The following is a 12,849-nucleotide window of genomic DNA, read 5'->3' as shown; positions in this document are numbered from 1 at the left end:
AGGCCACAGAGTTTATCATTATCAGCGTTGAGTCTAGGAGAAGCTTTTCCACTGGGGCAGGAGGTGGTGGTGGGACAGGGGGATGCCTGAGCAAGTCCCAGCCCTCTCTGGCCTCACCTTCCCCATCTGTAAAATGGGGTCATAATCACCACCCTGCGTGTCTCCCTGGGTTCTTCTTAAGATCAAAGCAAGAGGGAGGGAGCTGGAGGGGAGAGGGGGAAGGCGCAGGGGGTGGAGTGGGGGTGGAGTGAAGGAGGGCTAGGAGGAGGGGGGGGCGCCCTGCTGGGTCCTGGTTCATTCGTCCAGCATCCCAGCATCCCGGCCTCGCCGCTCTGGGCTTTCAGCCAAGGCCAGCACCGTGGAGCCTGGTGGAGTGCAGCCCTCCCCCGCCCGGCCCCCTCCCCTGCTTCCTCATTTCCTCGGTCACCGCTGTCAGCCACTGACCCCAGACGCTCCTCCACGGCTGCCAGCCTCAGCCACACCCAGAGTCCCCCAGCCAGGCGTCCAGCCCGTGGCCTGTGGGAGCCCAGATGGGTCTGAGTCACCACACCCACAGAACGGAGGAGGAATCCAAGCGTTCAGAAGCTGGGAGGAGAGAGGCGCACTTCCCCCAGCTGAGGAATCCGCACTTCCTCACACTAACGACCCACAGAGGCGGCACCTGCCTCCCCAGCCCTGGACCCGGCCATGCAGGACACCAGGACTCAACTCCCAGCAGGAGCCCAGAGCTCCCCTCGCCACTCTCACCTCATCTCCCGGGCGCCCTCGAGTATCACCTGTATCACCTGGCCATGCCCCAGTCCCTCTCTGGGCCTCCCCTTCCCCATCTGTAAAATGGGCAGAACGACCGCACAGGTTCCTGAACAGATCGAAGGAAGCAACACGTGAGAAATTGCCTTGATGAGACGCAAGCATCCCCCAACGTCAGGGATTCTGATCAATTTGGGGACCTGGGGGAGGTGGGCTCTAGCACTTAGGAGGTGCTCTGTGAACACCAGAGAAGTCAGTTTACACAACCCTGAAGCCCTCGCTTTCAACTGCAACCAGACTGACTGTCCTCGAGCAGGCCAGGCTCTTGGGGAATCCCTGCCCCGCCTGGGGAGTGGGGATTGGTGGGGGGTGAGGGGGGGTGGCAGTTGTGATGGGGGCGGAAACCAGTTAGCCCAGACTTGCAGGCCACTCACCCCCGTGGGAGAGGGGCCCCTGGAAAGGGCCCTCCTTTACACGTCTTCCTGCGGATCTGAATTCGCGCTGGGACGCGTGTGCCAGCTTCAGCCTGTTTCCTTGTTGGAAGAGGAAGAGGGCAGTTAAGGGGTGGATCTTCTGCCGACGTGCGAGCAGGAGGCAAAGCCAGCCCTGTGCACCTGGCCTCCGCGCGGCCCCTCGCACCGCACTCAGGGAGGCCACGGAGCACAGAGGGCAGAGATGATGGCAGACCAGGGCCCGGCGCCCGGGGCCGGGAACGCACCTGGGAGCCCTGGACTGTCAGAGCCGGGGGTGGGGGCGCCTCAGAGTCCTCACTCTGCACCCTCACTTTGTGGATGGGCAACTGGGGCCCAGAAACCAGCGCCACGCCTCAGTTTGAGCTGGACTCCGCCCCAGCATCTCTGACGGCCCCGCTTGAGCTCTCTCTGCTGTCCTGCTGTCCCTCCTCCACTCAGGAGGAGCAGCGGGGGAGGACGGACAGGGACAGTGGGCTGGAGCAACACAGCAATGGCCCCAGGTCCCCTGGCCGGCCAGCACAGCAGCTTGGAGCAGAGCAGGTCCTCAGCCGTTAGCCAGGGGTGTCTGCCCACACCAGCTGCCGTGGGCCCCCACAAGGTCGGAAAGGCAGGAACTGGCTCCCGGCGGCAGTGACCCGGTGCCAGCTGTGTGCCAGGCCCCGTCCAGGCATCTGCTCCTCAGCCAGCCTCTGGGGCAGGGCGGTGAGCAGGGGGCCCCCTGGGGCCCAGGTGCAGAGCGTGTGCAGAGCCCGGACCCCAGATTCTGGACAGGACAGGGCAAGGCAGGACTCACCGCATCCCCCCAGTGGACTCACCCGGAGAGTGTGGAACGAACATCAAAATCCCCCCCATTCCGCCCCCTGCTGATGGAAGCAGGGTCTCCGCAGTCCTGCCTCCCCTACCCCGAAAGGCCCTCCGCAACCCTGGCCTGTGGACAGGCGAGAGGTGAAGCCTCAGCGTTCCCAGGGTCGGGGCGTCCTTGCTGCCCCGCCCTGCAGGGAGGAAGCCTGCATGTGGAATTTTCCATGACCCTGCAGCGGCTGTCCTCAGGGAGGCGCCATGGATTTGCTGGCCTGTGCACGAGCAGCTGCTAATTGATGCTGCCGGTTCTATTTCTGCTCCAGGCCTAATGAGGTGACCCAACCAGGCCGCCTTCGGGGATCCCAGCTGGCGAGCTCTGCGGCCCGGGCCTCGCTGCACGTCCCTGGACTGGGGCTGCCCAGGTGGCCACCCGCCCAGAAAGGAGAGATTCGCCCGGACGTGGGGCTTTGAGGGTCAAAACCAGGGCATTGCAGGCCAGCCGGGGGGCGGGGGGGTGGGTCCCCAGGAACAGAGGATTCCGGGAGCCTGCTCCATGGGGCAAGTTCCTGGCTGAGCTGGGGGCAGGCTGCTCAGAGTGGAGACAGGCACTTCTAGGGGGCCCCTAGAAGTCATAAAGCCCACTCCTCTCAGCCTCACAGCTCACGACCGGGGCCAGCCGCTCACAGCTGACCCAGGGCGGGCACTCCCCCCACCCCCTCACCACCTCCGGCTTGCTGCAGAGCCAGGCTAGGGCCTCTCGAGTGTGTGACGGCCCAGGGCACAGGCGTCAGCAGCGACGATGTTCAGAAGAGTTTCCTGAAGCTTTCTCCAAGGGCCACCTTGGGCTCCTCATCGCCTGCCCTGAAGCCAGCCTCACAAACCCAGGGCCTCGCCAACCCTTCTCGAAGTGGCAACTGCTGGGTTCCCGCGCTGGGCCTGCCGCGTCGCACCTCCTCTTACTAACAGACATGGAGTCCTTACGATGCACCACCTACTCTGGTTATGAAATTGTCTGAACCTCACTGCATCCCAGGAGGCGGGCGTTAGGGCTGCAGAGGAGGAAACCGAAGCCCCGAGGGAAGTGCTTTGTCTAAGGCAGCGCTCTCTACAGAAGCGACGTTCAGCAAAAGTCTGGACATCTTTGATTGTCACACCCGGGGTGGCTCCTGGCCTCGGGCGCGTAGAATGCCAGAGACGCTGAACGTGCTACAGTGCACAGGGCGGCCCCACTGCGGAGAATGACCTGGAATGACCCGCCCAGCGTCAGCGCCGAGGTGCAGAAACCCACCCAGGCTTCCCAGCTCCTCCGGGGCAGAGCGGCGGATCTGAACCCCGAGCTCCTGGCCACTTCACTCTCATCACCCTGGAGACACGTGTGTGCAAATGTCAGAGCGGGCAGGTGGCGCTGGGGCTCCATGAGGCCAGTCCACCCTCTGCGGGCTCCCCTCCCATCCCCCCTCCAGTCAGGCCATCTCAATTTCCTTCAGGGGCTCCTCTCCAAAGCGCCCCTCAAATGTGCTCAGTGACCACACAAGCCCTCACCCAGCAGCAAGCCTTCTGAGAGGGGAAGGGGCTCCTGCTGCAATGCGGGCTGCGGTCGGGGTACCCTAGGATTGTCCCTGATTCTACTCCTGGCCTCCACTCTTGCTCCGGCAGGACCCACTCCCATCTGTGCACAAGGAGTCTGGACGTGACCTCCAGCCCGGACCCACGCACACTGCTGCCTGCCGAAGCCCCACAGAAATCGCCGTGTCCAGACTGCTCCTCCTGTGTCTCCCCACCCACGGGACAGGCGCCCGGCCACCCAGGCACAGGGTGCAGTCAGCCCAGACCCTTCGCTTTCTGTCCTCACCCCCGCATCCCGTCGATCACCATGTCTGTCCTTTCTGCCTTTTGACCATCTTGACCTGAATCCACCTGTCTCCAGCTCTGCTGCCGCCCTGGGGACACCCTACTCTCCTGTGTGGACAGGTGTAGGAGGAATCAGCTCTAACTGGGGTCAAGCATGCACAGCGCAACATTCATCGTCTTAACCACTTAAAAGTATAGGATTCTGGGACTTCTCTGGCAGTCCAGGGGTTACGGCTTCACACTCCTAAAGGAGAGGGCAAGGTTCAACGCCAGGTCAGGGAACTAAGATGCCACGTGCCATACAACACGGCCAGAAAAACTAGTGTACAGCTCAGTGACATTTAGGACGTTCACAGTGTTGGGCAACTCACCTCTATCTAGTCCCAGAGCGCTTTCCCCTAAAGAAACCTGAGCCCAGCAGCGATGAGGCCCCACCCTCCCTTCCTCAGCCCCGGCCAACCGCGACCCGTTCTCTGGACTGGCCTTCTCTGGACTGGCCTTCTGGACGTTTCGCGTCAGTGGGTCACACAGCACGCTGTCCGCAGTGCCTGGCTTTTCTCACTCAGCGTGCTTTCAAAGTGCACCCACGTTGCATCAGTGTGTCATTCTCTTCACACTGGCTGGTAGTCCGTCTAGTGGACACGCCACATTCTGTGCGCCCGTCTACCTACTGATGTACCTCTGGGTTACCTCCACCTTTTGGCTACTGTGATTGAGTGTGCAAGTATCTGAGTCCCTACTTTCCTCTTTTAAAGTACTATCCATTTGGCTGGGCCAGGTCCTTCGTTGCAGCACACAGAATCTGTCAGCTGTAGCATGCAGGCTCGCAGTCACGGCACGTGGGATCCAGCTCCTTCTTACTGTTGCTCTTCAGTTGCTGAGTCATGTCCAGCTCTTCGCGACCCCATGGGCTGCAGCACGCCAGGATCCTCTGTCCCGAGGTTGCTCAAACTCATGTCCCTTGAGGCGGTGATGCCATCCAACCATCTCATCCTCTGTTGTCCCCTTCTCCTCCTGCCCTTAATCTTCCCCAGCATCAGGCAGGGTCTTTGCCAATGAGTCAGCTCTTCGCATCACGTGTCCCACATCATGGAGCTTCAGCTTCAGCATCAGTCCTTCCAGTGAATAGTCAGGGTTGATTTACGTAGGATTGACTGGTTTGACTCGTTCCCTGACCAGGAATCAAACCCAGGCCCTCTGCACTGGGAGCACGGAGTCTTAACTGCTGGACTACCAGGAAAGTCCCTGGTTCTTGCTTTCGCATAATTGCTGAATCATATGGAAATTATGTGATCCTCTATGTTTAACTTGTTGAGGCACAGCCAACCTGTTTTCAACAGTGGCTACCCCATTTCACATCCCCAGCAACAGTGTATGGGGTTCCAGTTTCTCCATAGCCCAACCAACACTTGGTATTTTCCATTTTTTAATTATAGCTTCCTAGCAGACGTAAAGATATGTATGAAAGTGAAAGTCACTCAGTCATGTCTGACTCTTTGCAGCCCCATGGACTGTACAGTCAATGAAATTCTCCAGGCCAGAATACTGGAATAGGTAGCCTTTCCCTGGAGAAGGCAGTGGCAAGCCACTCCAGTACTCTTGCCTGGAAAATCCCATGGGTGGAGGAGCCTGGTAGGCTGCAGTCCATGGGGTCGCTAAGAGTCGGACTGAGCAACTTTACTTTCACTTTTCCTTTCATCCACTGGAGAAGAAAATGGCAACCCTCTCCAGTGTTCTTACCTGGAGAATCCCAGGGACGGGGGAGCCTGGTGGGCTGCTGTCTATGGGGTCGCACAGAGTCGGACACGACTGAAGTGACTTAGCAGCAGCAGCAGCCTTTCCTTTCTCCAGGGGATCTTCCCAATCCGGGGATCGAACCCAGGTCTCCTGCATTGCAGGTGGATTCTTTACCAGCTGAGCCAAAATGACCATGGTGTTTCACTGTGGGTTTGATTTACTTTTCCCTGAGGACTGATGATACTGGCTATATTTCCAGCACTTCACTGGCCATTTGTAAATCTTCTCTGGGGAAATGTCAGCATATGTGTGAGATCATGTAGCCCGTGACTCTTCATGTGGTGGCTGTTTCAGATCTCAGTCCTGCCAGGATGACTCTGGTCTTGTGAAAAGCTTTCTATAGAGCCCAGTGTCAGACCCTGGAGCTGAGCTTCCTGGGAATCTGACTCACCGCACTTCCCACCTATGCTGTGCTGCCCTGCCCCTGCCATGGACAATGGCAGACATCACCAATCAATCACAGCACTCTCCCCTGCCGTGGACGATGGCAGGTGTCACCAATCAATCACAGCACTGGAAAGCCCAGGGATTTATTGCCCAAGCAATTGGGCAACTGAACTGCATTCCTGCCTGGGAGGAGTTCATCCAAGAGAAGAAAAAGGCATGAGTGGACCCACATTTCCAGGTGCTGAGGCAGGAGTCTACCCTGGGGACAACAGCCCCCAAGGAGGGGTCTCTCCTGAACCCAAGGGGGCACAGAGGCCGTGATGGGATTCAGGGGCTAGTTGGTAACATCTTCCCATATTCTGAACCACGTGAGAGACAAGACCCGGAAGTCAAACAGATGAAACTGTCAGCTTTGTTACTAATAAAGCCAGCCTGACCCCCAAGGAGGTATTCCTTCACACCCACTGGCATGTGTTGACTATAATAACGTTCACAGCCCTAAAGTTGAGAGCTATGTTTTATTTGGTGGGACTCTTTAGAACTTCAAGTTCGGGAGGAAGCATCTCCAGTGACCCTGAGAGAGAGGAGAGGGGGGCCCAGGTTAAATAAAAGTTTTACAACAGAGGGCAGGTAGCTTGAACATCAAAAGATGATTGTCAATCAAAGAAAGCCAGGTATCCCAAGTCAAGGAACTTGGCGCTTTTCTGTGTATGGGAAGGTGCAGGAGCCTGGGGTCCCTGAAAGCATTCCTCACTCTCTGGGGCCAGCATAGTGCTTTTCCCTGACTTTCCTCAGGGCTCACCTTTGGGAGTGGCTGCAGTCTGGCAGCTGCTGGACGGCAGGTATTCTTTCCTTCCTGAGTGTGCTCAAGGCTACCAGCTCCTGTTGGAGCACTGCAATCGCTGGTGACGGGGACGTCCTTTGTTTGCCGATTTGGCAAGAAATAGTCCACTTCTCAGGTGGCTGTAATCAAAAACGCCGGCGGCAGCAAGTGCTGACAAGGACGTGCAGAGGCTGGAAGCCTTGCGCCCTGCTGCCGAGGATAAAATGGTGCAGCTGTGGTGGAAAAGTCTGGCGGGCTCCTCAACAGTTAGGCACAGAGTTACCGTGTGACCCAGTAATTCCACGCCTAGGCGTGTGCCCAAGAGAAGTGACAGCATATTCACGTAAAAACTTGTCCACGAATGCTCACGGCACCACAGTTCATTGCCAGTGAAAGAGTGGAAACATCCCAAATGTCCATCAGCTGATGAATAAACAAAATGTGGGCTATTCATACCGCGGAATATTATTTGCCTATAAAACAGAGTGCAGTATTGACACAGACGACCACATGATGAATCTTGAAAACATCACGAAAGGTGAGAGAAGCCAGTCACAAAAGGCCACCTATATTATGTGATTTCACTTATAGGGAGTATCCAGAACAGGCAAGTTCATAGAGACAGAAAACAGACTAGTGTTTGCCTAAGGGTGTGGGCAGGAAAGGGGAGGAAGTGACCCTGCGGGGTGGGAGGTGTGGACAGAGAAGTCTCCTGCATTTCAGTAAAGAAAGAATGCGGTGTTCATCAGCCCAACACCCACTGCAGCTGCCCCCGCCCACAGAGCACCCTGAGGGGGTTCAGGACGAGAAAGACTGTCCTGGTCAGACGCTGGCCACATAGTTAAGATGCGTATCTAAGGGCTGATTTCCATGAGCCCAGACTCTCTCATCTTCCCATATGTAGAAAAGAGCTGAATTCCTTAAGATGTCTGATCTGGGGCTTGAGACAAAGAACCTGCCTGCCACTGCAGGAGAACGCAGGAAAGAACCTGCCCGCCACTGCAGGAGAATGCAGGAGAGGTGGGTTCAGTCTCTGGGTTGGGAAGATCCCCTGGAGGAGGAAATGGCAACCCACTCCACTGTCCTTGCCTGGGAAACGTCACAGACGGAGGAGCCTGGTGGGCTATAGTCTGTGGGGTCGCAAGGAGTTGACTCAACAACTGAGTGCTCGCGCGGGCGCACACACACACACACACACACACACACACACACACACACACTGAGCACTTAAGTCTAGAAGGCAGCCTCTCAGCTCTGAGGGACTGTTCCGAAGAAGTTAGGAAGGAGTTTTTGCACCAAACACAAAAACAAAAAAACCAAGTAGTCAAACATCAAAAGATGAATGCTGATTGAAGAAAACCAGACACCTTAAGTTCATGAATTGAGCAGTTTCCTATGATGGGAAAGATGTGAGAGTCTGGGCTCACGGAAGTCACAACATTGACCTGCGTCTTATCGACCTCTTCTCCATCCTGAATCCCCTCTGGAGGCTCAGTGTTGGGGGCAGGGCTGCAGTGGCCGGTGGCTAGACGGTCACAGCAATCCTTCACTTACGTGCGGGGCAGGAGCATGTTACCTCCATGCTCTGCTTAACCCGGACTCTCCCTCCCTACCCGTCCCCTCCTCCCACCTGGGGCCCTGGCTCCCACGTGGCGTCTGCCCACACCTGTGACTGAGCCAGGGCCTCTGGCATGGCCACCAAGGCTCCCTTGGGCTCTGGCTCTTGTCCAGGCTGAATCCGTTTGCATGGAGTGCTTTCCTGAATGTCTTTTTGTCCTTTCCTCTCTAGAAACCCTTCCTGTGCGGTTTTCTCTCTGCTGCTGGGAGTGTATATGCCTACTGACTGCTGCTATGTGCTCCTCAATCTCGATTGCTGAATAATGACTTTTAAAATCTAGCTTCACTTCTGTGGTTTCCAGTGAGACACCACAAATGGGCTGGTCTCTGAAAGCCTCCGGCCTGCATCCAGGCTTTGCTGTCCTGCCAAAGGTTTTATATTTTGGACTGGAGTTAGTAGTCAATATTTAAAAACCATAAGGTTTTACACACACACACACACACAGACACACACACACACAGACACACACACACACACACACACACAGACACACACACAATGTGCGTTTCTGGCTTCTCTTGAAAACACCAGCAATCTGACAGCAAGAGTCCACGTTTCACAGGAGCTGAAGGGCCCTGTCACCTGTCAACAGGAAGGCGAGTCTGGCGTGCCTCAGTCCCCACCACGCCCCACCGTTTGCCCCAGCCACTGTTTCTGTATACAACCCCTGATGTAAACTCAAATTTGCCTCAAGTTGAAATTGCTCCATTGACTTTCCTGTGCTTGTATTTTCATTCACTCAACCACTAAACAAATACTTATTGAAAGTATAGAGCTTGCCGGGGCTTCCCAGGCGACTCAGTGGCAAAGCGTCCACCTGCCAGTGGAGGAGATACAAGAGGCCCGAGTTCTACCCCTGAGTCAAGAAGACCCCCTGGAGGAGGAAATGGCAACCCGATCCAGTATTCTTGCCTGGAAAATTCCATGGACAGAGGAGCCTGGTGGGCTATGGTCCATGGAGTGGCGAAGAGTCAGACACGACTGAGCGACTGAGACAGCGTTTGCCAGGTGCTGTATGGGCACCAGGGACACAAACATGAAGACAAGGCCCCCGCCTGGCTCGCCCCCCCGCCTCTGCCCATCCGCCCTCACGACTCCTCACAGCTCAGCCCCGCCCTTTACTCCAGCAGCTGCGGCCACCAGCCGACGCAGGTCCAGTAACCTCCGCCGACCAGAAGCCGAGTCAAGAGCAGAGAAGCAGCTGGGCCCTGAGAGGAGACGGACAGAATTCAGAAGAAACCTGGATTTCCATTTGGAAAGGGTCCCTTTGGCCGCTGAGTGGGAGCTGGAAGAGGAACGTGTCCAGGATGCTCTCTGGATTCCCTCTCCTTCCCAGGTGTGTTGACCCTTCTGACAGGTCTGGACGAAACTGTGGCTCTCAGTTCCTAAAACCACAGTGGTTTCCTGCAAGGAGTCCTGCGGATAAGATGCAAGACTTGGACATTTCCCTAAACCCAGACTGTCTGCCTACGTCCCTCATCATCTTCACTCTGAATGGCAGCTTGGCAAGCAAATGACCCTCGTGAGGACAGCTGCCTCTCATCCTAGCCACGCAGACAACGCTCTGAGATTTCGTAGCATCTGAGAAAGAGTTTAAAGGGTTCTTGTGTATCTTTTTGTTTGGTTGCCTGAGGATTTTTTTGGATGTTTCCCTAACACAAACAGATGTTACAGCATTTTGGTGGCTGATGCAGGAGTCCGTCTATAGAAAGAGGCCATGCCTATGCCTTAGCTCAGATGAGGCAGCACTCACATCCCACTGAGCCTCAGGCCCCTCATCTGTAAAATGGGCACAATTAGCTTTATCTCCAGGGGAGGCCATGAACCGGGTCCCGACTGACACAGAGCAGGCTCTGAATAAAGGCGGCATCGCTGCCACTGCAGGACTTTGTGACTTCCCTCTGTTTCTTGTTGTTACTGGTCTCTCGGTCGTGGCCAGCTCTTCGCGACCCTGTGGACTGGAGCCTGCCAGGTTCCTCTGTCCATGGGATTTCCTAGGCGAGAATACTGGAGCAAGTTGCCATTTCCTCCTCCCAAAGATTCAACCCGCATCTCCTGCATTGCAGGCGCATTTCCTGGGCTGTTCTGCAAGTAGTGAAATGCATTACCCTGTTAGGACCTTCCTCCGTGATCCTTCTCTTGGGCCCACAGAAGGCCCTGCAAGAGCCTGCTCCTGGGTTGGGTCCCTGTACCTGCCAGGGCCTGGCACACAGTAGGGCTCAGTGAGCCTGAGTCAGGGGGGGTGGCTGCTTGCCTGGACTTTTCAGAGGTTGCTGCCCGTCTCTGGCCTCAGTGTCCCCGTCTGTTGAGGAGGCGGAGCACAGTGGCCCGCGGTCCCTGGTCTGAGCCTCGCGCTGAGTTCACCACTCACGCCCCCTCCGCCCTGGCATCCCAGCTCCTGCCTCACACAGACCCTGCGTGCGCGCAGCTCTCCAGCTCGCCTTTGTTCTGGCCTCCTTACTGCCTGGCCTTCCACGCATGGTGTCCTCTGGCCAGCTGCCGCTGCGCGGCAATGTCTAGCCGGGTTTGTCTCGGTCCCACTGACTCCAACCATTCTCTAGGGAGCCCTGGCGATTCAGTGTTGTTTCTGATCCTCCGTCTTCTCTCCCCACCTGTTTTTTGTTTGGTTGGTTTTGGACTCAATAGTAGATGCTTTGTCTGTGCTGCAGAACTCCTGGGCTAAGCCCAGATGGTGTTTTATTCTTCATCTTAAGATTGTCTTTCCTCCGGAAGGCCTTACTTACATTTTCCAGGGTTTATGTGAAGCAGGTTTTCTGCCCCACCCTCCCCCCACAGGGTGCACAGGCTCCGAACCCAACGCTGTCCCCTGCCTCCTGTCCCCAGGCCCACCCGCCTACTCCTCCCAGCTCATGGACCTCACCGTTGCCCTCCCCTACTGTGTGGCTCACTCAGATCATCCTTCCCCACATCTTTGCAATTTCCTCTAATTTTTTACAGAGCTTGGATAGAAAAAGACAAATACGACATCTATCCAGGTGAGCTGTCCAGCCTCTCTCTACCAGGCTGAGATCATAGCGGGTGGCTGTCCTGTGTGCCACCGCCTCCGCCATGTCTCCAGCAGCCCTGGGCGCCAGGTCCCGTGTTCCCCACCCCAGTCCACTCCACCCGATCAAGGCCACTCCGCCGGCCCGGCTGCGTGCTGGGCCGTAGATGTCACCTGGCCGGGAACCTCCCAGGGTCCTCCTCCCCCGAGCCCCCAAGGCTGGATATTGTAGCAGCGCCCCCACCACACACACGCAGGAGTCAAGATCAGGCTGCGGAAATCAGAAGCGGACTCTCTGCAGACCTGGGGGAGGCCTCCCACCACCCTCACTGAGCGCACCCTGCCTGTAAGGACCCCAGCCAGCCAGCAGGCTTTCCTCCAGCTGCAGAGATGGGGAGGGGGAGTCTCCCCAGAGTCCAGGACTCTCCCCCCCGAGGGAGCTGGTCTTTTCTCCAGAACAGCCTACTGCAGCGCAAACACCACCTCTGACAAGGCAGACCCACTCTCAGGGCCTCTGGGCCTGTTCCCCACTGGCAGAGAAACCCAGAATGTGGCCAGGCTGTCTGAGAGCACCTTCTGGGCTTCCACCGCGCTGCGTGTCGGTCCATGTTCCACCCCTGACTGCTGGGTAACCCTGGCCCTGATCCCGCTGAGACCATCCCCTCCCGTGCAGGGCAGCCTCACCCTGGAGATGAGATGAGGGCTGAGATGCACCCTGTCAGTACCCGACCCAGATGGCTCACCCGAGCAGGCCTGGGGGCCCATGGGGCCCAGACTGAACCCCATCCTGGCCTTTGAGCCCTCCCCTGGCACGCTACTCCCCACGCTGCCCAGGGGTGTGAGCAGCCTTGATCCTTGGCCATTGCGGAGTTATCCTCGGCTACCCCACCCCTCGACCGGCCCTTCCAGCTCAGGTCAGCCCTTGACCACCAACCCTGAGGTCCCCACCCCTGAGGGCCACCCTCCAGGCCAGCCCAATCTCGGGGCTTTCCTGGGTAGACGGACAGCCTCTGCAGTTCGCCCTCTGGGAGTCCGGATGAGGGTCCGAAACAGCAGGTCAGGCAGGACCTGCTGCGTGTCCCCGGGGTGGTCCTGCTGGGGTGCCCAGCGTGGGACCCGCTGGGGCACAGGCTGCCCTGGAGTGCCCTTGTTCTCACATTCCAGAGTCTCCTACGCCGGCGTGGCCCTGGGGCTCCCAGCCGGATGGTTACCTCTCTGTAGAATGTGAGCAGGCCAGGTTAGTTTTGCGGCCTGTCTTTCCGTGTGTAAAATGGGGCTAATGACTCCCACTTGCAGAGGTTGTTGTTTGTGTTGCAAGAGCAACAGGCGTGCATGCCAAGTCATT

This window comes from Ovis aries, chromosome 3 (assembly GCF_016772045.2).
Source record: "Ovis aries strain OAR_USU_Benz2616 breed Rambouillet chromosome 3, ARS-UI_Ramb_v3.0, whole genome shotgun sequence".
Taxonomy (NCBI): Eukaryota; Metazoa; Chordata; class Mammalia; order Artiodactyla; family Bovidae; genus Ovis; species Ovis aries.
Note: the sequence above shows the minus strand (reverse complement) of the source record.